This window comes from Mobula hypostoma, chromosome 10, assembly GCF_963921235.1.
Source record: "Mobula hypostoma chromosome 10, sMobHyp1.1, whole genome shotgun sequence".
Lineage (NCBI taxonomy): Eukaryota > Metazoa > Chordata > Chondrichthyes > Myliobatiformes > Myliobatidae > Mobula > Mobula hypostoma.
The window spans coordinates 93,643,441-93,671,201 of record NC_086106.1 but is presented as its reverse complement, the minus strand read 5'-3'; the positions used below and the strand labels follow the sequence as shown (position 1 = coordinate 93,671,201).

The 27,761-nt window shown below is 45.7% G+C and overlaps 1 long non-coding RNA gene across 1 annotated transcript in view; it reads left to right on the top strand.

Annotated features, from left to right (window-relative positions):
• The window catches only part of LOC134353374 (uncharacterized), a 380,430-nt gene that overhangs the window by 31,932 nt on the left and 320,737 nt on the right, over positions 1-27,761 (top strand). The window lies entirely within an intron of this gene.

Here is a 27,761-nt window from a genome sequence, read left to right as displayed (position 1 = left end):
TCCTTCGCTACATCGATGACTGCATTGGCGCTGCTTCCTGCACGCATGCTGAGCTCATTGACTTCATTAACTTTGCCTCCAACTTTCACCCTGCCCTCAAGTTTTCCTGGTCCATTTCCGACACCTCCCTCCACTTTCTAGATCTTTCTGTCTCTATCTCTGGAAACAGCTTATCTACTGATGTCTACTATAAGCCTACTGACTCTCACAGCTATCTGGACTATTCCTCTTCTCACCCTGTCTCTTGCAAAAATGCCATTCCCTTCTCGCAATTCCTCCGTCTCCGCCGCATCTGCTCTCAGGATGAGGCTTTTCATTCTAGGACAAGGGAGATGTCTTCCTTTTTTAAAGAAAGGGGCTTCCCTTCCTCCACTATCAACTCTGCTCTTAAACGCATCTCCCCCATTTCACATACATCTGCTCTCACTCCATCCTCCCGCCACCCCATTAGGAATAGGGTTCCCCTGGTCCTCACCTACCACCCCACCAGCCTCCGGGTCCAACATATTATTCTCCGTAACTTCCGCCACCTCCAACGGGATCCCACCACTAAGCACATCTTTCCCTCCCCCCCATCTCTCTGCATTCTGCAGGGATCGCTCCCTACACAACTCCCTTGTCCATTCGTCCCCCCCATCCCTCCCCACTGATCTCCCTCCTGGCACTTATCGGTGTAAGCGGAACAAGTGCTACACATGCCCTTACACTTCCTCCCTTACCACCATTCAGGGCCCCAAACAGTCCTTCCAGGTGAGGCAACACTTCACCTGTGAGTCGACTGGGGTGATATACTGCGTCCGGTGCTCCCGATGTGGCCTTTTATATATTGGCGAGACCCGACGCAGACTGGGAGACCGCTTTGCTGAACATCTACGCTCTGTCCGCCAGAGAAAGCAGGATCTCCCAGTGGCCACACATTTTAATTCCACATCCCATTCCCATTCTGACATGTCCATCCACGGCCTCCTCTACTGTAAAGATGAAGCCACACTCAGGTTGGAGGAACAACACCTTATATTCCGTCTGGGTAGCCTCCAACCTGATGGCATGAACATCAACTTCTCTAACTTCCCCTAAGGCCCCACCTCCCCCTCGTACCCCATCTGTTACTCATTTTTATGCACACATTCTTTCTCTCACTCTCCTTTTTCTCCCTCTGTCCCTCTGAAGACACCTTTTGCCCATCCTCTGGTTCCCCCCCCGCCTTGTCTTTCTTCCCGGACCTCCTGTCCCATGATCCTCTCGTATCCCCTTTTGCCTATCACCTGTCCAGCTCTCGGCTCCATCCCTCCCCCTCCTGTCTTCTCCTATCATTTTGCATCTCCCCCTCCCCCTCCAGCTTTCAAATCCCTTACTCACTCTTCCTTCAGTTAGTCCTGACGAAGGGTCTCGGCCTGAAACGTCGACTGCACCTCTTCCTACAGATGCTGCCTGGCCTGCTGCGTTCACCAGCAACTTTGATGTGTGTTGCTTGAATTTCCAGCATCTGCAGAATTCCTGTTGTTCACTGTAGGGATGGTGTGTTTTTGATAATGTGCGGTGTTTGGCTTACACCAAACATAACATTCAGTCTGGTGGCCAAAAAGCTCAATATTAATTTCATCAGACCATAGAACCTTCTTTTAGCTGACTTCAGATTCTCCCACATGCCTTCTGGCAAACTCTAGCTGAGATTTTAAGTGAGTTTTTTCTAACAGTGGCTTTCTCTTTGCCACTCTCCCCTAAAGCTGCGACTGGTAAAGCACCTGGGCAACAGTGTTATATGCGCAGTCTCTCCCATCTCGGCCACGGAAGCTTGTAACTCCTCTGGAGTTGTCATGGGTCTCTTAGTGGCCTCCATCACTCGTCCCCTTCTTACATGACCATACAGTTTTTGAGGATGGTCTGGTATTGGCAGATTTACGGCTGTGCCTTATTCCTTCCATATCTTGATGATTGACCCAACTGTACTCCAAGGAATATTTAGTGACTTAGAAATTTACTTGTATCTATCAACTGTCTTGTGCTTTTCAATAACCCTTTTGCAGAGTTGCTTGGAGGGTTCTTTTGTCTTCATGGTGTAGTTTTTGCTAAGATACTAACTCACCATAGTTGGACCTTCCAGATACAGGTGTATTTTTACTACAATTAATTGAAACACCTTGACTGCACACAGGTCTCCAAAAACAGATCTCCATTTAAATAATTATGTGATTTCTGCAACCAATTGGCTGTACCAGTGATGAATTGATGTGTCACATTATAGGGGTGGGTGAAATCTTATGCAATCAATTACTTTGAGTTTTATATCTGTAATTAATTTAGATCACTTTGTAAAGATTTGTTTTCATTTTGGCATTGAAGAGTCTTTTTCTGTTGATCAGAGTCAAAAAAGCCGAAGTAAATCCACTGTGATTCAATGTTGTAAAACAATAAAACATGAAAACGTCCAGGGGGGGGGTGAATGGTGAATACTTTTTACAGGCACTGTATGTTGTGGAATCGAAATACAGATGTAAAGTACAAATGGGGCAACTATTCGTGTTGTTCAAAATGATGATTAATTTCTACTCCAAGGAATTTTAAAGTAGTTATACCAAATAAACCTCCACACATAGAAAGTGATGCTGAGCGATATTTCCACAGTAAATATGACTTAGTATCCTATTAAAAGTTCAGTTCTATGATAGGTATAAATCTTAGCATTTTCAATTGACTAGCACAACATTACAAACGCTTACACTTTGCTTTATCATACATTTTCAATGTACATTTGAAGCCAGAATATTACATATAAAACTGAATTTTGCATCAAGTCACAGAAACTATTTTGATTGGCTTAGTGAGGTCTAAACTGATATATCCTAAGGGAGCAGAGTATTTCTGCATTCGATGATGGATGTATACTTTGCATGAAGTTATTGTTAGTTTTATAAACAATACCATGAATACTGGAAGTTTTGTCATTATTGCAATTAACTGTTTCACTGTCAGGGCCTCACATTCAGGAATTCTTTCCTTATCTATCCATGTTCCTTCACTTTTAAGCACTACCACAATGCTCACGTCTGATCAAGTTTTCTCTCCGAAGACCTTTTGTTCTGTACCTATTTTAGGCTGATTGCATTTCTATGAACGCCCTTGGGCCCTTTTCCTCTTTTGAAGATGTTATGTGAGTTGATGTTTACTTAGTAGTCAGCAGTTTGTAAAGGGATTCATGCTTTCTTCGACATTAAGGACTGTTTTGAGAACACTTGACTTGCTGCTTGTCAGGATCCTATTCGGAATGCTTCTCAGCTTGAAATCTTCTGATGCCTTGCAGAGTTGTTCCAGCTTCCAAACTTCAACATCTGGCTCATCTGTAATTTACCCTATGATGTTCTTCCCCGAGTGTCAGCGCAGTTGAGCTTTCAACACAACATGGACCTTTGTGTGAGTTTCCACATCCTGTGATGTTGATTTCACCAGAGAAAATCCTAGCACAATTGTAGCAGTTTTAATCAGGAGCCGATGAGAGAATGATGAAGTGAAATGTTGACTTTGCTCAAAGGGTGCAGATTTAAGATCTGAGATTTAAGTTTATTTATCATGTTTACAATGGAGTGCGTCATTTGTGTTAACAACCAACACACCAGAGGGTGTGCTAGGGGCAGCCCGCAAGTGTTGCCACACAATCTGGTGCCAATGTAGCATGGCCACAACATACATCAGAACAGAGCTGAGCACGACAAAGCATAACACTAAAGCAGCAAAATAAGCCCCATCCCTCCCACCAACCCACAGTCCTTTAACCCAAGGCAGGGCATCTTCTTCAGCCTCCAGCCTCCGGTGGACTTGGACTCAGGCTTTTAGGTTTTGGGCTTCAACTTCCCAGTAGACTTGTAGAGATTCACAGGCTTAGGGCCCCAGCCAAGGGGCCTTGACTTTCAGATTTTCAATTCGACCCTCTGGCCTTGATCCTTGGCATCAACACTAGCGTCCAGCTTGAGCTTCGGACTCACTGATGACAAGACCCTGAATACTAGGTCCAAAGCTCTGGTCTATCTGATTTGTGAATCTAGAGAGTCATGGGACTTCATTTGTTCTGCCTACATGGAACTCTAACTCTAGAACCCACTGACCCCGGGTGGTGGGGGAGGGGGTCTGCCAGTTCTACATCTAAGCATCAATTCCCCCACATCCCTGTCCCTAAACCCTAACCAGACCCCCAACTCTCCTCTGTCCATAAAGCATCCCTACAACCTAAAAAACAACAAAATCAACAATGCAACCTCAACAGAGGCTTTTCGCTTGTGGGTGATCATCTGAAAGGTTATATTGTGGGAAAAATTTCTTACCTTGGTGGAAAGGTCTAGAAATTCAGATTATGCTTTTGCAAAATTTATCTTGATGGCTGAAGAACTCATGCACATTTCCAGTCTACAATTCCCTACGCCTGCTGTATTGGTCAAGATTGATGTGCTGGTTACAGGCATATACTTGGGTAATGTTTAAAGCCCACAAATATTTATACAAATTAACATTTCATGCTTCTTTTAGAACAAACGTCTGATTGATGGTTCAGTTTTTCACCCACCATTTGCAAAGGCATATGTGGCCATCTGAAAGAAGGCCTGCGGAGGGTCTAGTTAAAGGGATTTCATAAACCAGCAACTAATATATGAAGATTATCATTTCAAATTGCTGCTTGTCTGGGTGCTTTTTTGTTATACTGAATCTCTCTCTAGAAGATTCAGTTTGCCTGCACAGAGAAAGGTTTTTCTGTTCTTGCTGAGTTATTCCTTGGCTGCAGATGTGGGTGGTCTCATGTAGTTGCTGCTCTGATAATCGGATGTTGTGGCAGGTGGGGGTAAAGTCAGAAAGGCACCACGGAGTAGTGGAAACTTCCAAAAGAGCAAAGAGTGAAGAGGTCACAGAACAAGAGGCATATCCTCAGCAGGTGTTCAAAGAACTCTTCATATTCCTTAATCCACTGAGGAACAATATATTCGGCATCTTTGTTTAATCAAGGATGCTCTCTCTGAGCTATCTCGCCTGCCGCAGTCACAGCTCCAATCCAAATGCAATGCATTGGCAAAACTGCCCATGTCCAATAAGACACTGTGGCCCTAAACATTTAAAACAGAGGCTAATTTCATGCCAGGATATTTCATGGGGAGATTATTACTGAACTGCTGAAGAATTCTAAACAACAACTTCCCTATGGAGAAAGTAATTTTTTTCCTTGCATGACAATTTCTTTTGGGTACCAGTTTGTGGTAAACCATATATATATGTTGTAACTGGGTTACCTGTCTGGACACGCCCCTCTGCTGACTGCTCCTGTGGCTCCTCCCACACACATCCCTGAATAAAGGCGATTGCGCCATTGCTCCTCCTCTCAGTCCAGGGGCAGATACTCCAGTATGGTGGAGGTCACGTTTTACTGCTAATAAAAGCCTTTCAGTATTCACTCTACTTCCAGTCTTTTGGAGTTATTAATAGTGCATCAATTTTATTAACAGTAATTTTAAAGCATGGAACACGTCCTGAGACCCAACAAGTTAGACTGCAAACACCTGAAGCTGGAAACGCTTTCGAACTCTGGCTGGCCTGCTTCAATTCATACCTAGAGGAGATTGAAGTGACCGACTCCACCGCGAAGCGCAGAGTTCTCCTCTCCAGGGTCAGTCCATGGGTCTACTCAATGACTAGAGACTAACCGAGCTACGAAGGTGCAATGAGTGCCCTCAAAAGACAATACCTGTGGCTGATAAACACCGTCTATGCCAGACGTCGCTTAGTGACACGGCAGCAGTGACCCGGGGAGTCGAGCGCTGAGTTTGTCCGGGCCCTACAGACACTCGTGCGGACCTGCAACTGCCGTGAACTGAGGGCTGAACAGCATGCGGAGCTCCTAGTGAGAGACACCTTCGTCACGGGGACCAGGTCGGTGTCTGTGCGCCAGCGGCTGCTGGAACAAGCTGATCTTACCTTACGTTCAGCAATTGAGCTGGCCAACACGTTGGAGGCTGCTCTGCACAATTCTGAGACTCTCCAGGCACGCGATCCCCCGATGGCCTCGTGGACACTGCAGACCCTGCAAACTGCCGGCGAATTGACCACGGTTGCTGCCCCTCGTGAGTCTGCGAAATGCTACTTCTGCGGACTCGAGAAGCACCCCCAGAAACGCTGTCCAGCCCGAGAAGCTACCTGCTCCAGCTGCGGAAAGAAGGGCCACTTCGCCAAGGCCTGTAAGTCCAAACCGCAAGCGGATTGAGCAGTACTGCGTGCGAAGCATGGGGGTCGCCATCTTGTCTGCCGCCATCTTGCCTGCACGCTGCCACCATGTGCGAGACATGGGGGCGGCCATCTTGGTCGGCGCCGCCTATGACCCACGGGTACACACAGGGCACCCCACCACGCCGGAACAAGACAGCGACTCAACTCGGGCCTCCGTGACCCTTGACCAAAGCGCTCCCCACCAGCTCGCAAGGTCAGTGATGGACATCCTGGTGGAGGGGCGCAGGACAAGCTGCCTGTTTGACACGGGCAGCATGGAGAATTTTATCCACCTGGACACAGTGCAGCATTGCGGACTCGCGATACGACCGGTAAGTCAGATGGTCGCCATGGCTTCTGGGTCGCATACAACAGATATCTGGGGGCGGGGGCGCGGGGTTGTGTAGTGACGCTAGTGGTGCAGGGCACAGAATATCGAGACTTTACGTTACTGGTCATGCCTCAACTGTGTGCCCCTGTGCTATTGGGGCTCGACTTCCAGAGCCACCTGAAAAGCGTGACAATGGAGTATGATGGGCCCCTCCCACCAATCACTGTTGTAAATCCCCGGATTTTATGGAATACGTCACATACCCCGCTACTGACCACCCCCACACACCAACCCGCACATCCCACCCAACACCATGCCAACAGCCGCACTACCGACGCCACTTGCGGCCTCTCCACCCTCAAGCTCCCTCCCCCACCGCTGTTTGCCAACCTGACCCCCGACTGTAAACCAGTGGCAACTAAAAGCAGGAGGTACAGCGCGGGGGACAGAGCTTTCATTAAGTCGGAGGTGCAGCGGCTGCTCGGGGAGGGGGTCATTGAGGCAAGCACAAGTTCTTGGAGGGTACAAGTGGTTGTTGTTCAGAATATGGACAAGAATAGGAGGGTCATGGACTATAGCCAGACCATCAATAGGGTCACACAGCTCGACGCGTACCCTCTATCCCGCATCGTGGATATGGTCAATCAGATAGCACAGTACAAGGTGCACTTGACCATAGACTTAAAATCCGCTTACCCCATACGTCGGGAGGATCGCTCTTACACCGCCTTCAAGTCAGATGGCAGGCTTTATCACTTCCTGCGCGTCCCCTTCGTTGTCATGAATGGTGTGTCTGTCTTCCAGAGGGAAATGGACCAGATGGTGGACCAGTGCCAACTGAAGGCCACGTTCCCATATCTGGATAATATCACCATCTGCGGTCACGACTGGCAGGATCACAGCAACAACCTCCGAAAATTTCTCCAAGCAGCCAAAGCTTTCAATCTCACCTATAACAGGGATAAGTGTGTGCTCGGAACCACCCAACTTGCTATCCTTGGGTGTGTCGTGGAGAACGGAGTCATTGGCCCTAACCCGACCGTATGCGCCCCTTGTTGGAACTCCCTCTTCCCAACACCCTCAGAGCCCTCAAAAGGTGCCTGGGCTTCTTTTCATATTACGCCCAATGGGTCTCTAACTACGCAGACAAGGCCCGCCCCCCTGTCAAGTCCACCACATTTCCCCTCTCAGCAGAGGCCCACGCAGCCTTCAGCTGCATTAAAGGGGACATTGCCAAAGCAGCAATGCATGCGGTGGACGAGGACGTTCCCTTCCAAGTAGAGAGTGACCCCTCCGACTTCGCGCTGGCTGCTACCCTCAACCAGGCGGGAAGACCGGTGGCGTTCTTCTCCCGTACCCTTCAAGGCCCTGAAATTCGGCATTCCACAGTGGAGAAAGAGGCCCAGGCCATAGTAGAAGCTATTAGGCACTGGAGGGACTATCTCGCTGGCAAAAAGATCACCCTGCTGACTGACCAGCGCTCAGTTGCATTCATGTTTAGTAACCAACAGCAGGGCAAAATCAAAAATGATAAAATTCTGAGGTGGAGAATCGAACTCTCCACCTTCAACTATGACATCATGTACAGGCCTGGGAAGCTCAACAAGCCCTCTGATGCCCTATCCTGGGGAACGTGCGCCAGCGCGCAGATCGACCGGCTATACGCCCTACATGTAGATCTTTTCCACTCGGGGGTCACACGGCTTTTCCACTTCGTGAAAACCTGGAACCTGCCTTACTCCCTTGAGGAGATCAGGACGATGACCAGGGACTGCCAAGTCTGCGCAGAGTGCAAACCACACTTCTACTGACCCAAAAAGGCACAACTAATCAAGGCCACCCGCCCCTTTGAGCGACTGAGTGTTGACTTTAAGGGCCCACTTCCCTCCACCGACCGCAATGTGTACTTTCTTAACGTTATCGACGTGTACTCGCGGTTCCCATTCGCCATCCCCTGCCCTGATACCACTACCACGTCAGTTATAAAAGCCCTGCGCAAGCTCTTCACTCTGTTCAGATACCCATGCTATATCCACAGTGACAGAGGGTCCTCGTTTATGAGTGACGAGCTGCACCAATACCTACTGGCTAGGGGAATTGCAACTGGTAAGATCACGAGCTATAATCCCCGGGGGGAATGGACAGGTGGAGAAGGAGAATGCCATGGTGAGGAAGGCCACACTCTTAGCCCTCAGATCAAAGGGACTGCCGGTCTCCCGCTGGCAGAAGGTCCTTCCCGAGGCACTCCACTCCATCCGCTCCCTGTTACGCACGGCCACCAATGCCACCCCTCATGAGCGGCTCTTTTCTTTTCCCAGAAAGTCGACCACTGGAACCACCCTACCAACTTGGCTGACGTCCCCAGGGCCAGTGCTGCTCCAGAAACATGCGAGGAGCAATAAATACTCCCCGATGGTCGAGAGGGTTCACTTACTTCATGCGAACCCCCAGTATGCCTATGTGGTTTTACCTGATGGGCGGGAGGACACGGTCTCCATCTGCGACCTGGCGCCCGCAGGAGAACCAGGCCCCTTCCCTGAACGCTCCATGGTGACTATTAACCCCGTACCCACCGATATATGTACCCACGAGACACCGTGCCATCCAAGCCCTACACAGACACCACACGATACTCCCATACCGGGCGCGACGCACATGCACGAGGGATTACCGACGTGTAACGTGCTGACACCTCAAGTCAGGCCGGAGCCAGCACAACCACCATCGCCGGTGCAGTTACCACCGGTGCTACGTAGATCACAGCGACGGACTCGACCGCCTGATAGACTTGACCTGTAAATATACTTGTTTTAAATATTGTCAGTCACTTCACCCCGCGGGACTCTTTTTAAAAAAAATGGAGGGGTGAATTTGATGCACTATCAATAACTCCAAAAGACTGGAAGTAGAGTAAATACTGAAAGGCTTTTATTAGCAGTAAAATGTGACCTCCATCATGCTGAGTATCTGCCCTGGACTGAGAAGAGGAGCAATGGCGCAATTGCCTTTATTCAGGGGTCTGTGGGAGGAGCCACAGGAGCAGTCAGCAGAGGGGCGTGTCCAGACAGGTAACCCAGTTACAACATATATATATGGTTTACCACACAGTTGTTATATGGTCAAGCTATATTGGAATGCCTGCCCCCTCTAACTGAGCATTTCTGCCATCTTCAACAATACTTCTGTACTTTAAACTTTAAATTCCTGGGTGTTAGCATATCAGAGGATCTGCCCTGGGACCAGCATGTAAATGCCATTTCAAATAAAGCATGGCAAAACCTCTACTTTCTTAGGAGATTGTGCAGATTTTGGCATATCATCTAAAACTCTGACAAACTTCTATAGATGCCCAGTGGAGAGTATCCTGATTGGTTGCATTACCGTCCGGTCTGGACGCACCAAAGTCGAAGAACAGAAAAGACAACAAAAAGTGGTGGATATGCCCAGTTCAAGAGAGAAAAGTCCCCTCCCACCAGTGAGCACATTTGCATAGAGTACTGCCACAAGCAAGCAGCATCCAGCATCAAGTACCCCCGACTAGGCCATGCTCCCTTCTTGCAGCTCCCAACAGGAATGAGGTATTAAAGTCCAATACCCCGGGTTCAGAAACCCTCAGTCTCCTAACTACCATGTACATCTTCACTCTCCACAATCATTGAACACAACCTGTGGACTCACTTTCAAAGACTCTACAACTCATGCTCATGGTATTATTTAATCCAAAGATTCAAAGTATATTTATTATCAAAGTACAGTATGTATACAGAATACACCGCTAAGATTCATCCAGGAAACAAAGAGACACCATGGCGCCGAACACCCACCTGTCCTCGTTGACTTCAATCTTGCTCAACACCTCTGTTGGATAGAAGCATTGGAGTTGATCATGCTCACCCCCTGTCTCCAGGCCTCCAGGCCACACACCCCGCTCCCAACCTCACTGAACTTCCTCGGAGACAGCAAAGTGCGAGATTGCTCAATCAATGCAAAAGCACACCATCACCATGCAAGTTACAGGTTCCATTTGATAGAAGATTCATAGTCGAAAGAAAAGGAAGTAAAAAAAAAAGTAATTTTGTGAGCTGTCTACAGGACGTCACCATTGGTTGCATTTTTTCCTGGTGCCATCTTGCCTTATTATTTTTATTATAGAAATTTATTTTTTCCCAGCTCAAGCTGGTAAACCCTGAGGTACAGACATAGCCAAACACATTCATTTCTCAATCGCTAGGAACTTTCAGACTATTCTTGTGGTGTTCAGTATTGTGGCTCTCTGAAGATTTACATTGATATTGCTGTGTAGCCCTAATTGCTTAATGCTGTTGTGTAGTGCGATGGGGTGATACCAGTTGTAGATATTACTATTGGGACAATGTATACCCTGTTCATTTTCCGAAGTCTTTCAAATTCCTCTTTTAATTCAGCTTATTTCTGGTGTTTTTCACTTATTGATTTCTGTATGCTGTGTGTGTTTGGAATGGCTATATCTATTAAGTAAATTGATCCTGTTTGTTTATCCTGTAATATTTTGTCTGGATGGTTATTATGTGGCTTGTATTTATAGTAAGGTATGATTTCTTTTATGATTTGTATTTTAGAGCAAGATTTGGTGAATGGTGTTTGTCACTTGATTGTGCCTGTGTAAGTAATCAGATTGTGTTAAACTGCTACAGGATCCTCTAATGTGTTGTATTATTTCTGGTTTCTCTTGGCATTTTCTACATGTATCATCTTGAATTTGTTGGTCTTTTATTATGTATTTTTGATAAGTTTTTTGTATGAGCCACCTGGTCCTGTATTGCCACAAGGAACCCTTCTGTTTCTGGGAAGTGGTCTCCAACTCTGAGCCTGGCGTTTTATGTTTCCTTGTCAAAACTAGACTGCTCAGATCATGGGGATGTCTTCCATGGTTATCTTTTTCTTCAATAGTGATAATTTCTTATTTTTCTGGGTTGTGCTCTCATTTAGCTTCAGTGGTGTATACGTCTAATCAGAATTGCATGTGTTTGTGGGGAGTGCTGATTCCAGTTTTCGTTGGCGAAGATATATCCTTAGAAATTTTATTTGACTGTTGTGTATATTTTTAATGTCTGTTATTCTTCTTCCCCCTTCTGTCCTCGGTAGCGTAAATCTAAGTCCGTTTGTGTTTACATAATGTTTTCTGAAATTTGTCATTTCAGTTCTTAGTTTTCTTTGTAAATTTTCCAGATCAGCTTCAGATCAAGATATTAAGTTAAAAGAATACATTAATGTAGCTGTAGCAAAAGTGTTTATTGCCTTAGTTATATTTTTATTATTGAGCTCTGTTTGGCAGATTTTCTGAAGCCTTGAAGTAAATTCTGTCAAAAGTTTTTCTTTTATCATGCTACGATCTATTTTCTTTGCTTGTTGATATCCCAGATGCTCATAGGTTTTATATTCATCCATCAGTTGTATTGTACCCTGCTGCTCTGTTTTGTAGTCAATTAGCTCTATTGCATGATTTGTCAATGTTTAATGTTCTGCATTTATCCAGTCCAAAGTTCATGTCTATATCTCGTGAAAAAATAGTTCTATAATAATAATAATTATTATTATGACTTGTTTCTTTTTGTATTTGCACAATTTGTCAGTTTATGTTTCGGGTTTTTAATTGAATCTATTCTCCTTCTATGTTCTACTGTGAACGCCTGCAAGAAAATGAATCTCAGGATAGTGCTTGGTGACATATACTTACTTTGATAATAAAAATTATTTTGAACTTTCTTTGTAGTAAGGAAATGCAGGAAAGCAATGACCTAATAATGGTAAGAGACATTATGCTAATGAAGTGAAAATAATGAGACCAAAAGTCATAGAGTTATACAGCATTGAAACAGATTCTTTGGCCAAAACAGGCCATGCTGACCAAGATTCTCATTTAAGCTAGTTCCATTTGCCTGTGTTTGGCCCATAACCTACTAAACTTGGCCTTTTCTCCTTTGAGCGATGGAGGATGAGAGGTGAGCTTTTAGAGGTGTATAAGATGATGAGAGGCATCGATTGTGTGGATAGCCAGAGGCTTTTTCCCAGGGCTGAAATGGCTAACATGAGGGGACATAATTTTAAGGTGCTTGGAATTAGGTACCGAGGGGATGCCAGGGGTAAGTTTTTCACACAGTGAGTGGTGGGTGCATGGAATGCACCGCTGCTAGCTGTGGTGGAAGCAGATACAATAGGGTCTTTCAAGAGCCTCTTAGATAGGTACATGAGGCTTAGAAAAATAGAGGGCTTAGAAAAATAGAGAAATTCTAGGCAGTCTCTAGAGGAGGTTACATGGTCAGCACAACATTGTGGGCTGAAGGGCCTGTTATGTGCTGTAAACTTTTATGTTCTATGTAAACTTTTCCCCGTCCATGTATCTGTCCAAGTACCTTTTAAATATTGTTAATGCATAGAAACATAGAAAACTTACAGCACAATACAGGCCCTTCAGTCCACAATGCTGTGCTGAACATTCACTTACTTTCGAAATTACCTAAGGTTACCCGTAGCCCTCTATTTTTCTAAGCTCCATGTACCTATCCAGGAGTCTCTTAAAAGACCCTATTGTACCTGCCTCCACCACCGTTGCCAGCAGCCCATTCCATGCACTCACCACTCTCTGTGGTGTAAAAAGCTTACCCCTGACACGTACTTACTTCTAAGCATCTTAAAACTGTGCCCTCTCGTGTTAGCCATTTCAGCCCTGGGAAAAATCCTCTGCCTATTGACACGATCAATGCGTCTCATCATCTTGTACACCTCTATCAGCTGCCTCAACTATTTTGTCTTGCAGCACATTCGATATACAGCTCATTCCCAGGGTGAAAAAGTCGCTCCTGTCCCTCCTGATCTTATTCCTGTGTCCTTTAGCTCTTGATTCCCCAAACCTGGATGAAAGACTGTGTACATTCAGCCAATCATTATTTTACACACCTCTATTTGATCACCCCTCATTCTCCAATGCTCCAATGTCTGAAGTTCCAACCTACTCCGCCTCCCTCCATAACTCAGTCCTTCAAGTCTCAGCAACATACTCGTCAATCTCCTCTGCACTCTTTCCTACTTAAATGCATCTTTCCAAGAGCAGTGTGATGAAAACTACACACAATATACCAAATGTGGCCTCATTCATTGACTTCTACAAATGCGACATAATATCTCAACTTCTATATTCAGTGTCCTGAATGATGAAGACCAGCATGCCAGCCAGTCAATCTGTAATGCTACTTTCAAGGGGAAAAAATTGTAGAGCTGAAATTTGGAGCTGAAAGATATGGTTTGCAATCACATTTCAACATCAGCGATTTTCAACGTTGCCTAGATTTCGGAACAGAGGCTTTGTTTACCAAGTACCAAGTAGCATGTGAAGAACTCCTATCCAAGAAAAAGAAAGAGAGAAAACAAGGAACTGTGGATGAACTAGCTTGAGATAAAAAAAAAATCTTAAATTATTATTTGGGGCCCTGTAACAGGTAATGATGTTTTTCTCCCGGTACCAGTCCACTTTTACTCCTATATTTCACCCAAGTTTCCACATTAGTTGGCTCTTGTGTGACAAGTCAAAGCAAAGATGAGAGCCAGGCTTGGTAACATTACCAAGACAACAATTAGCATGCTCATGTCATACCAAAACTAGCTGCAGCTTTTGAAGAACCTCTTTTTACAATGCTAGGTAGATATTCAGACTTCTCTTTGCCTGTTCTATAGTTTTGGAATCATGAGGGAAATAAGGTTATTATTTTTGATAGCATCATGTACAAGGGGATGAGTGGTAGGAGACAAAAGGTAAGAATTTGATGACAATTATTAATCCTGCAGAGTCCAGATGACTGAATAATGCCTGATAGTCCCAATCCCTCTTGATCTGCAGTTCGGCTGTCTTACCAAGCAGCATCAAATCATTTTAGTGCGCTGCAGACTCAGACATTTGGCCCAAATTTCATTGTAAGTACCAAACTGAATTAAAAAAAACAAATTTATTGATAATATTTGTGCTTATCTGGCTGTCTGTGGTATTTTTCCAGCCTCTGTGGTTTGGACGGTAGATGATCACAGGAGTTTTTGCTGATGACACCATGTGTGGTAATAGTATCTCACTGTACTCTTAGTGGACGCCTTATTACATACCTCCTGTACCTAATAAAGTGGCCATTGGGTGTCTGTCAGGATCAGGTTTAATATCACCGGCATATGTTTTGAAATATGTTGTTTTGCAGCAGCACAGTGCAATACCTAATAAAAATTATAAATTACAATAAGAAATATATATAAAAGTTAAATTAATTAAGTAGCACAAAAAGAAAGAAAAAACAGTGAGTTAGTGTACAAGAATTATTTGCTCATTCAGAAATCTGATGGCCGAGGGGAAGAAGCTGTTCCTAAAATAGTGAGTGTATGTATTCAGGCACTCAGACACCTAAATGGTAGCAAAGAGAAGAGAGCATGTCCTGGGTGAATGGTGTCCTTAAAGATGGATGTCGGCTTTCTGGCATTACCTTTTGAAGATGTTCTCGATGCTAGGGAGGTGAGTAGCTTCGATGAAGCAGGATGAGTTTGCAACTTGCTGTAGTTTCTTCTAATCCTGTGCAGTGGATCCTGCAAGTCGGATGGTGATGCAACCAGTTAGAATGCTCTGCATAGTAAATCTGTAGAAATTTGTGAATGCTTTTGTTGACATATCAAATGCCCTGAAACCCCTAATGAACTATAGCTGCTGTTGTGCCCTCTTTATAAATGCATCGATATGTTGTGCCCTGATTAGACCTTCAGAGCGGTCCTGCTTTTGCTCAACAGGCTTCAGCAACAACAAGGGCTGGACAAGCACAGGTTCTAAGTAATTAAGTAAGAACATTTCTGGTAAGTTTTTTTTTCTGTTAGTACATAGCTAGTGCACTGAAAATGGATCCAGAGATGGTAGTATGTTTTTTGAGTCAGTTGTGTGGAATTTGGGAGACCTCCAGTCTCTGTGATAACTACATTTGCACAAAGTGCATCAAGCTGCAACTCTTTAGAGATCATGTTAAGAAACTGGACCTTTGGCTACTATGGAAAATAACTCGTCTTCTCCGTCAACACACATAAAAGTTGCTGGTGAACACAGCAGACCAGGCAGCATCTCTAGGTAGAGGTACAGTCAACGTTTCAGGCCGAGACCCTTTGTCAGGACTAACTGAAGGAAGAGTTAGTAAGAGATTTGAAAGTGGGAGGGGGAGGGGGGATCCAAAATGATAGGAGAAGACAGGAGGGGGGTGGATGGAGCCAAGAGCTGGACAGGTGATTGGCAAAAGGGATATGAGAGGATCATGGGACAGGAGGCCCAGGAAGGAAGAAAGGGGGAGGGGGGGATACCCAGAGGATGGGCAAGGGGTATAGTGAGAGGGACAGAGTGAGAAAAAGAATGTGTGTATATACATAAATAAATAAATAACGGATGGGGTACGGGGGGAGGTGGGGCATTAGCGGAAGTTTGAGAAGTCAATGTTCATGCCATCAGGTTGGATGCTACCCAGACGGAATATAAGGTGTTGTTCCTCCAACCTGAGTGTGGCTTCATCTTTACAGCAGAGGAGGCCGTGGATAGACATATCAGAATGGGAATGGGACGTGGAATTAAAATGTGTGGCCACTGGGAGATCCTGCTTTCTCTGGCGGACAGAGCGTAGGTGTTCAGCGAAACGATCTCCCAGTCTGCATCGGGTCTCGCCAATATATAGAAGGCTGCATCGGGAGCACCGGACGCAGTATATCACCCCAGCCGACCCACAGGTGAAGTGTCGCCTCACCTGGAAGGACTGTCTGGGGCCCTGAATGGTGGTGAGAGAGGAAGTGTAAGGGCATGTGTAGCACTTGTTCTGCTTACAAGGATTAGTGCCACGAGGGAGATCAGTGAGGAGGGATGGGGGGGACAAATGGACAAGGGAGTCGCGTAGGGAGCGATCCCTGCGGAAAGCAGAGGTGGGGGGGAGGAAAAGATGTGCTTAGTGGTGGGATCCCGTTGGAGGTGGCGGAAGTTACGGAGAATAATATGTTGGACCCAGAGGCTGGTGGGGTGATAGGTGAGGACAAGGGGAACCCTATTCCTAGTGGAGTGGCGGGAGGATGGAGTGAGAGCAGATGTGCGTTAAATGGGGGAGATGCATTTGAGAGCAGAGTTGATGGTGGAGGAAGGGAAGTTCATTACTTTAAAAAAGGAAGACATCTCCTTCATCCTGAAATGAAAAGCCTCATCCTGAGAGCAGATGCGGCAGAGATGGAGGAATTGCGAGAAGGGGATGGCATTTTTGCAAGAGACAGGGTGAGAAGAGGAATAGTCCAGATAGCTGTGAGAGTCAGTAGGCTTATAGTAGACATCAGTAGATAAGCTGTTTCCAGAGATAGAGACAGAAAGATCTAGAAAGTGGAGGAAGGTGTCGGAAATGGACCAGGTAAACTTGAAGGCAGGGTGAAAGTTGGAGGCAAAGTTAATGAAGTCAATGAGCTCAGCATGCGTGCAGGAAGCAGTGCCAATGCAGTCGTCGATGTAGCGAAGGAAAAATGGGGGACAGATACCAGAATAGGTTTGGAACATAGATTGTTCCACAAGGCCAACAAAAAGGCAGACATAGCTGGGACCCATACTGGTGCCCATAGCTACACCTTTAGATTGGAGGAAGTGGGAGGAGCTAAAGGAGAAATTATTGAGAGTAAGGACTAATTCCGCTAGACAGAGCAGAGTGGTGGTAGAGGGGAACTGGTTAGGTCTGGAATCCAGAAAGAAGCAGAGAGCTTTGAGACCTTCCTGATGGGGGATGGAAGTATATAGGGACTGGACATTCATGGTGAAAATAAAGCAGTGGGGGACAGGGAACTTAAAATCATCAAAAAGTTCAGAGCGTGAGAAGTGTCACGTACATAGGTAGGAAGGGATTGAACAAGTGGGGATAAAACAGTGTTGAGGTGTGCAGAAATGAGTTTGGTAGGGCAGGAGTAAGCTGACACAATGAGTCTACCTAGGCAGGCAGATTTGTGGATCTTGGGTAGGAGGTAGAAACGGGATGTGCGGGGTGTGGGAACTATAAGGTTGGTAGTAGTGGATGGGAGATCCTCTGAGCGGATAAAGTCCGTGATGGTGTGGGAGACAATGGACTGGTGCTCCTTAGTGGGGTCATGATCGAGGGGTAAATAAGAGGAGGTATCCATGAGTTGTCGCTCTGGCTCGGCAAGGTAGAGATCAGTACGCCAGACTACAACAGCTCTCCCCTTATCGGCGGGTTTTATAGTAAGGTTAGGATTAGTGTGGAGGGAGTGGAGAGCAGTGCTTTCGGAAGGAGTGAGGTTGGAATGGGAACAAGGTGTGGTGAAGTCAAGACGGTTGATGTCCCGTCAGCAGTTAGCGATAAAGAGATCCAGAGCAGTCAGGAGACCAGAGCGGGGTGTCCATGAAGAGGAGGAGGGTTGAAGATGGGAGAAGGGGTCATCGGTGGGGGTGGGAGAAGTAGGCTCGAAGACAGAGCCAGCAGAAGAGTTCAGCGTCATGGCGAACGCGGAACTCGCTGAGGTGTGGGAGAAGGGGGACAAAGGTGAGGCCCTTACTGAGGACAAAGCGTTCTGCCTCAGACAGTTGAAGGTCGGAGGGGATGGTAAAGATCCGGCAAGGATGAGAAGTGGGATCAGAGGGGGGAGGGGGGAGGCTGGGGGTGTCAGTGGAGAGCGGAGGGTTGGGGTGAGAGGAAGAAGGAGCCTCCGAGGGCCCAGGAGTAGATGAAGGGATGTGAGGGAGACAGGGTTGCAGAGTGGTGGTGGGGGAAGGGCAGACGGGAGTCACAATAGCAGCACATAAAGACCCGGCCTGGAGCTCAAGGCTGGAGTTGCAGTTGGTGGTTGCCACATAAAGACCCGGCCTGGAGTTCAAGGCTGGAGTACACATAAAGACCTGGAAGAACGCTCTGTCCTCAGTAAGGGCCTCACCTTTTCCCCCTTCACCCATACTTCAGCGAGTTCCATGTTTGCCATGACACGGAACTCTTCTTCCTCTGGTTCCATCTTCGAGCCTATTTCTTTGGCAAGGACTCTCCCATCCCCACCGATGACCCCTTCTCCCATCTTCAACCCTCCTCCTCTTCCTGGATACCCCGCTCTGGTCTTCTGCCTGCCCTGGATCTCTTTATTGCTAACTGCCGAAGGGACATCAACCATCTCGACTTCACCGCACCTTGTTCCCATTCCAACCTTACTCCTTCCGAACGCTCTGCTCTCCACTCCCTCCGCACTAATCCTAACCTTACTATAAAACCCGCCGATAAGGGGGGTGCTGTTGTAGTCTGGCATACTGACACATCTACTTTGCCGAGGCACAGCGACAACTGACGGATACCTCCTCTTATTTACCCCTCGATCATGACCCCACTAAGGACATTGTTTTATCCCTCCTTATTCAATCCCTTCCTACCTATGTTCGTGACACTTCTCACGCTCTGAAACTTTTCGATGATTTTAAGTTCCCTGGCCCCCACCGCATTATTTTCACCCTGGATGTCCAGTCCCTATATACTTCCATCCCCCACCAGGAAGGTCTCAAAGCTCTTTGCTTCTTTCTGGATTCCAGACCTAACCAGTTCCCACCACTCTGCTCCGTCTAGCGGAATTAGTCCTTACTCTTAATAATTTCTCCTTTGGCTCCTCCCACTTCCTCCAAACTAAACGTGTAGCCAAGGGCACCCATATGGGTCCCAGCTATGCCTGCCTTTTTGTTCGCTTTGTGGAACAATCTATGTTCCGTGCCTATTCTGGTATCTGTCCCCCATTTTTCCTTCACTACATCAACGACTGCATTGGCTCTGTTTCCTGCACGCATGCTGAGCTCATTGACTTCATTAACTTTGCCTCCAACTTTCACCCTGCCCTCAAGTATACCTGGTCCATTTCCGACACCTCCCTCCCCTTCTAGATCTTTCTATCTCTATCTCTGGAAACAGCTTATCTACTGATGTCTACTATAAGCCTACGGACTCTCACAGCTATCTCAACTATTCCTCTTCTCACTCTGTCTCTTGCAAAAATGCCATCCCCTTCTCGCAATTCCTCCGTCTCCGCCACATCTGCTCTCAGGATGAGGCTTTTCATTCCAGGACGAGGGAGATGTCTTCCTTTTTTAAAGAAAGGGGCTTCCCTTCCTCCACCATCAACTCTGCTCTCAAACGCATCTCCCCCATTTCACGCACATCTGCTCTCACTCCATCCTCCTGCCACCCCACTAGGAATAAGGTTCCCCTTGTCCTCACCTACCAGCCCACCAGCCTCCGGGTCCAACATATTATTCTCCGTAACTTCTGCCGTCTCCAACAGGATCCCATCACTAAGCACATCTTTCCTTCCGCCTCCTCTGCTTTCCGCAGGGATCGCTCCCTATGTGACTCCCATGTCCATTCGTCCCCCCCATCCCTCCCCACCGATCTCCCTCCTGGCACTTATACTTGTAAGTGGAACAAGTGCTACACATGCCCTTACACTTCCTCCCTTACCACCATTCAGGGCCCCAGACAGTCCTTCCAGGTGAGGCGACACTTCACCTGTGAGTCGGCTGGGGTGATATACTGCGTCTGGTGTTCCCGATGCGGCCTTTTGTACATTGGCGAGACCCGACGCAGACTGGGAGATCATTTCGCTGAACACCTACTCTCTATCCACCAGAGAAAGCAGGATCTCCCAGTGGCCACACATTTTAATTCCACGTTCCATTCCCATTCTGATATGTCTATCCACGGCCTCCTCTACTGTAAAGATGAAACCACACTCGGGTTGGAGGAACAACACCTTGTATTCCGTCTGGGTATCCTCCAACCTGATGACATGAACATTGACTTCTCAAACCTCCGCTAATGCCCCCACCTCCCCCTCATACCCCATCCATTATTTATACACACATTCTTTTTCTCTTTCTCCTTTTTCTCCCTCTGTCCTTCTCACTATACCCCCTGCCCATACTCTGGGCTTCCTCCCTCCCCCTTTCTTTCTCCCTAGGCCTCCCGTCCCATGATCTTCTCATATGCCTTTCGCCAATCAACTGTCCAGCTCTTGGCTCCATCCATCCGCCCCGTCTTCTCCTATCATTTCCGATTTCCCCCTCCCCCTCCCCCTCCTACTTTCAAATCTCTTACCAGCTTTTCTTTCAGTTAGTCCTGACGAAGGGTCTCGGCCTGAAACATCGACTGTACCTCTTCCTAGAGATGCTGCCTGGCCTGCTGCGTTCACCAGCAACTTTGATGTGTGTTGCTTGAATTTCCAGCGTCTGCAGATTTCCTCGTGTTTGCGCTTCTACTTTGTCTTGTTTTACAGCGGTTGGCACCCGGCTTAACATTGCATTACCGCCACTATATGGAGAATTAGGAGGTGATAAATAGGAGTGACAGTGAGGTGGTCACCCTTAAGTTGCAGGAGGCAGGTTCCAGGGTGACTGTCAGGAGAGAGAAAGGGAATAGGCAGCCAGTGCAGAGTACCCCGGTGCCATTCCTCTCAATAATAACTATACTGCTTTGGATATTGATAGTGCGATGACCTACCAGTGGGAAGGTGCAACAACAAGATCTCTAGCACTGTGTCTGTCTCTGTGGATTAGATGGGAAATGGGGAGAAGAGGAGTGCAGGAGTGATAGGGGATTCCATATTTAGGGGAGTACAATGCAGATTCTGTGGACGTGAAAGAGACACCCAGATAGTATGTTGCCTCCCAGGTGACATGGTCAGGGATGTCTCAGATCGAGTGCACAGCATTCGACAGGGGGAGTGTGAACAGCCAGGAGTCATGGTTCATTTTGGTACCAACGACATAGTTAGGTGAAGGGAGGAGGGTCCTGAAGAGAGAATATATGGAGCTTGGCAGAAAGCTGAAAAGCAGGACTTCCAGGGTAGTAAACTCTGGATTGTTGCCCATGCCATGAGCCAGTGAGGATAAGAATGGGACGATTTGGCAGATGAATTTGTGGCTGAAGAATTGGTGCAGGGGGCAGGGCTTCAGATTTCTGGATCATTGGGATCTCTTCTAGGAAAGGTATGACATTTGCAAAAAGGATGGGTTACACCTGAAAAAGGAGCAGATGAATATCCTTTTAGACAGGTTTTCAGGAGCTTTTGGGGGAGAGTTTGAACTAATTTGGCAAGGGGATGGGAACAGAAGTGATAGAGCTGAGGATGGGGTAGCTGGTATACAAGTCGGTGCAGTGTGTAGTGAGACTGCAAAGGACAGGCAGTCAGTGGGATGAGTGAAAGTGTAACAGGGGCCAAAAATCAAAAAGGAAGATGAACAAAGGGCTAAAGGTGTTATATTTGAAAGCATGCAGTACATGGAATAAGGTAGATAATCTCGTAGCATGTTTAGGTATTGGCAAGAATGATGAGGGCATCACTGAGTCATAGCTGAAAGAAGATCCTAGTTGGGAGCTTAGCATCCAAGGATACACATAGCATCAAAAGAACAGGTAGGTAGGCAGGGGGAATAAGATGGTTCTGTTGGAAAAAAAAATGAAATCAAACCCTTGGAAAGAAGTGACTAAAGGATTGGAAGATGTAGAATCCTTGTGGATAGAGCTAATAAATAGCAAGGGTTAAAAGACCCTGATGGGAGTTACATACAGGCCTCTAACAGTAGCCAGGATGTGGGCTACAAATTACAATGGGAAATAGAAAAAGGGCAATGTTGCGATAATCATGGGAGATTTTAATATACAGTTAGATTGTGAAAATCCATTTGGTGCTGGATCCCAAGAGAGGGAATTTTGTACAATGCCTATGAGAAGGCATTTTAAAGCAGCTTGTGGTTGAGCCCACAAGGGGAAAGGCAATTCTAGATTAATGTAATGACTCAGATTTGATTGGGAAGATTAAGGTAAAGGAGCACCTAGAAGGCAGTGACCATAATATGATAGAATTCACCCTGCGGTTTGAGAAGGAGAAGCTAAAATTGGTATATCAGTATTACAGAAGAGTAAAGAGAATTACAGAGTCATGAGAGAGGAGCTGGCCAAAGTTGATTGGAAGGGGATACTAGCAGGGATGATAGAGGACAGCAATGACTAGTGTTTCTGGAGGAAGTACAGAGGCGCAGGAAACAAACATTCCAAAGCTGAAGAACTATTCTAAAGGGAGGATGAGGCAATGGTGGCTGACAAGGAAAGTCAAAGACAGCATAAAAGCAAAAAGAGAGAACATTTAATATAGCAAAAAGTAATGCAGGTAGTGGATTGGGAAGCTCTTAAAAAAAGCAACAGATGTCAACTAAAAAGTCATAAAGAGAGAAAAGATGAAATATGAAAGTATGCTAGCCAATAATATAAAAGAAGATACCAAAAGTTTTTCCAAATATTTAAGTAGCAAAAGAGAGACAAGAGTGGATATTGGACCAGTGGAAAATGATGCTGCAGAGGCAGTAATGGCGGAAGGAAGAAATAGTGGAGAAAAGTAATAAAGATTTTGCATTAGTCTTCACTGTGGAAGACAAGAGCAGAATGGCAGAAATGCAGGAGTGTCAAGGTCAGAAGTGAGAGTCATTGCTGTTACTAAGGAGAAGGTGCTTGGGAAGCTGAAAGGTCTAAAGGTGGATAAGTCACCTGGACCAGATGGACTACAGCCCAGGGCTTTGATGGAGGTAGCTGAAGAGATTGTGGAAGGATTGGTAATGAACGCTGTAGCACTGTAACATTGGTAATTTTGTCACAGGGTACCAAATGACAAGGGAGGGAAGCAGAAGAAAGGAAATTATAGGTCAGTTAGCCTGACTTCAGTGTTTGGAAAGATGTGGAGTCTATTATTAAGGATGAGGTTTTGTGGCACTTGGAGGCAGATGATAAAAAAGGCTGTAGTCAGCATGGTTTTCTGAAGGGGAAATCTTGTCTGACAAATCTGTTGGAATTTTTTGAGGAAATAACAGGCAGGATAGACAAAGGAGAGTCTATCTGGATTTTCAGAAGCCTTTGACAAGACGCCACACATGAGTCTGCTTAACAAATAAGAGCCCATGGTATTATGGGAAAGGTACTAGAATGGATAAAAGATTGTTTGACTGGCAGGAATCAAAGGGTGGGAATAAAGGGGGCCTTGTCTGGTTGGCTGCTAGTGAAGTGGTGTGCTGCTGGGGTCAATGTTGGAACCATTTCTTTTCCCTTTGTATGTCAAGGATGAAGGAGTTGATGGATTTGTGGCCAAGTTTGTAGAAAATATGAAGATAGATGGAAGGGCAGGTAGTGTTGAGGAAGCAGGGAATCTGCAGAAATATTTAGGGAGGATGGGGGAATGGGCAAAGAGGTGACAGACGGAAATTGATATAGAGAAGAGCATGGTCATGCACTTTGGCAGAAAGAATAAAGGCGTGAACTATTTTGTAAATAGGGAGAAAATTTAAAAATCAGAGTTTCAAAGGGACTTGGGAGTCTTCATGCAGGATTCCATGAAGGTTAACTTGCAGGTTGAGTTGGTGGTAAGGCAAATGCAATGTTAGCATTCATTTTGAGAGGACCAGAGTACAAAAGCAAGGCACTGGTGAGACAGCACTTGGAGTATTGTGAGCAGTTTTGGGCCCCTTATCTAAGAAAGGATGTGCTGGTACTGGAGAGAGTTCAGAGGACGTTCACAAGAATGATCTCAGGAATGAAAGGGTTAATGTATAAGGAGTGCTTGATGGCTCAGGGCCTGTCTCACTGGAGTATAGAAGAATGAGGGGGAATCTCACTGAAGCATATTGAATATTGAAAGGTCTGCATAGAGTGAACGTGGAGAGGATGTTTTCTGAAGTAGGGGCATCTAGGACCAGAGGGCACAACTGCAGAACTGAGGGATGTCCATGTAGAACAGAGATGAGGAACATTTCCTTAGCCGGAGGGTGGAGAATCTGTCGAATTATTTGTCAAAGATGGCTGTGCAGGCCAATTTATTGGGTCTATTTAAGGTTGAGGTTGATAAGTTCTTGAATAATCAGGGCATCCAAGGTTATGGTGAGAAGGCAGGAAAATGGTGTAGAGGGGGATGATAAATCAGCCATGATGGAATGGTAGAGCAGAATCAATGGGCGAATGGCCTAATTCTGCTCCTATGTCTCGTTGTCTCATACCTTTATGTTGACGCCCAGGAACTTGAAACTGCTCATCTTTTCCACTAATGATCCTTTGATGAGGACTGGTGTGAGTTCCCGCAACTTCCCTTTCCTGAAGTCCACAGTCAACTCTTTGATCTTAGTGATGTTGAGAGCAAGATTGTTGTTGCAACACCTCTTAACCAGTTGATCTATTTTGCCTCCTCATCACCATCTGAAATCCTGCCAATAATGATTGTGTCATTGGCAAATTTATAGATACCACTTGATCTATGCCTAACCAAGCCACATAGTCATGTGTATGGGGAGAGTAGAGCAGTGGGCTAAGCACGCCCCTTTGAGGTGTGCGTGTGTTTCTTGTCAGGAATGAGGAGGTGTTATTGCTGACCTGTACTGACCATGGTCTCCCGATGAGGAGATCAAGGATCCAGTTGCAGAGGGAGATACAAAGGCCCAGGTTTTGAAGCTTGTTTGTTTGTACTGAGGGTACGATGGTGTTGAATGATGAGCTGTAATCAATAAACATTAGTCTGTCGTAGGTATTGTTATTGTCCAGGTCTTGTATGTTTGTGGTGTTCTGCTGCTGGAACCCATCCACTTTATGGTTCGAAGTATTATGCATTCAGGGAGGTACTTCTGCATAGCACTATTGTAGCTTGTGGTTATTTGTGTTACTGTCACCTTCCTGCCAGCTTGAATCAGTCTGGCCTTCTCCCCTGACCTCTCTCATTAACAATGTGTTTTCTTCCACAGAACTATTGCTAACTGGATGCTTCTTTGTTTTTCGTACCTTTTCTGTAAACTCTAGAGACTGTTGTGCATGAAAATCCCAGGGGATCAGCAGTTTCTGAGATGTTCAAACCACCCCATCTGGCACCAACAGTCTTTCCATGGTCAAAGTCACTTAGATCACATTTCCTCCCCATTCTGATCTATTGTCTAAACAACAACTGAACCTCTTGGCCATGTCTGCATGCTTTTATGCACTGAGCTGCTGCCACATGATTGGCTGGTTAGATATTTACATTAACGGGCGTGTGTACAGAGGTACCTAATAAAGTGGCCATGGGGGTATGCTGCAGCAGTCTTGCACTGGGTCGTTGGCTGATGGGTGAGTAAACTTGTTGAACAGGTCTAAGATTACCCTACTTATCCCATGTGCTGCTGAATGTACAAGGAAGATGTCAGAGCTGTGGAAGGAATGCAACAAAGATTCTTGGAATTAGTCACTATAACTTTGAAGAATTGTCTGAGTGAATGGATTCTTTTATTTGACTAGGGAATATTAAAAAAATATTTAAGATGTTTTGAAGTTTTTATGAAGATAATTAGTCCAAAGTTTACTTTGAATCACTGTGGAGGTTACACAACTAGAAATCAAGATAATTGCAGGTGAAGTGTCCGAAGTGACTTAGTAGCCACTTTTACCTGGTGTATTAAGATCTCCTGCAGAAATCACTATAGAAGATAGAAAAATCTTGCTAAAGCTCAACCCAAATTGTTTCCATTAATTGTTGAATTGAAACCACATGAACAGACACATAGCATTTTCACACTGACTGAGGCAGAATCAGAGAGTGTAACATCATTTGAAAAGGAAATAAAGCTTCCAGTTGTTACTTAAGATTATAAAGGAATAAAGGAAAATAGAAGCAAGACTGAGAATTGATATCTCCAGTACTAAGGCATTCGTGCAACTAGCAACATGGCTTCACTTGTAATTTTCAAGAAATTTTTGATGAATTATCCCTCAGAAGCCAGTTGATAAATTGTCCTCTTGGATCTCAGCACCTTTCTCAGTAACTGGTTCTCGGACTTCTTGGCAGTAAGACGACAGTCAGTTGGTCTAGCTCTATCATGCTGAGCATCAGTACCTCCCAGTACTCTGTGCTCATCGCACTGCTGTTTGTGCTGCTGATGCAGGACTGTACTGCTAGGTTCAGTTCAAACCGAATCATCAAACTCGCTGATGATACCACAGCCGTTGGCCTCATCAAGAATGACTGCAAGATGGTGTGCAGAGAGGACAGAGAATGGCTGTTTTAATGGTGCAAGCACAACAACTTGAGTCTCAACGTGAACAAGACTAAAGAGAAGATTGTGGACTTTAGGAAGGTGCAGGCTGACTACCCCTCATTGCACATAAATGGCTCCTCCGTGGAGAAAATTAGGAGCACTAAGTTTCTGGGAGTGCGCATAACAGACAATCTCACATGGTCCCTCAACACCACCTCTGTAGTCAAGAAAGCCCAGCTGTGTATCCACTTCCTGAGGAAATTGAGGCAAGTGAGGCTCCCCCACACCCCCCAGTCTAACCAATTTTTCTAGGGTCACCATTGAGAGTGCCCTAACCAGCTGCATCACTGTCTGATGTGGGAATTGCATGGAATCTGACTGGAGGGCCGTAGAAATGATTGCATATTCTGCTGAGATAATCATTGGGGTCTCTCTTCCACCCATCAGCAACATTTGTCTGGAGTGCTGTGTACTCAGGGCCATTAACACTGTCAACAACTCCTCCCATCCATCCAACCATCTCTTTGATCATCAACCATCAGGCAGGAGGTACCGTAGCATTAGGACAAGGACTGTTAGGATGGGAAACAGCTTCTACTCTTCCCCCCAGGCCATGAGACTACAGAACTCTCTGCCGCCACATATGAAGTACCAGTAGTTGTTACACCATTCATTTTTTATCTTGTGTTGTAAATTCACCTTATTATTTGTTAATTTATTTGTGGTAATATTACTTTATGTATTGTGTGTGTGTGAGTTATATGTACTGTGTTGTGCACCTTGGAGGAACATTGTTTCGTTTAGTGATATACATACATGCTGTTGAAATGAAAATAAACTTGAACGTGAACTTGAGAAATTTTGAAGGAGTAAATAATTCTCTCTTGAAGCCTTTTCTGTATATGTATAGAACCATGAGTAACAGAAGACACAAGTTAAGGACTAATTGATAGAATTGAAACAATCATTCTCACTCAAGGAATATTCCACATGTACATTTACTGACAGTGAGTCACAAATGACTTGTACAGTATCAAATAAAAATGTGATCTCTATTTTACACACTGCAGGCAATTATAGGTCAGAGCAGCTTTAATGCAGATGTTGACCACC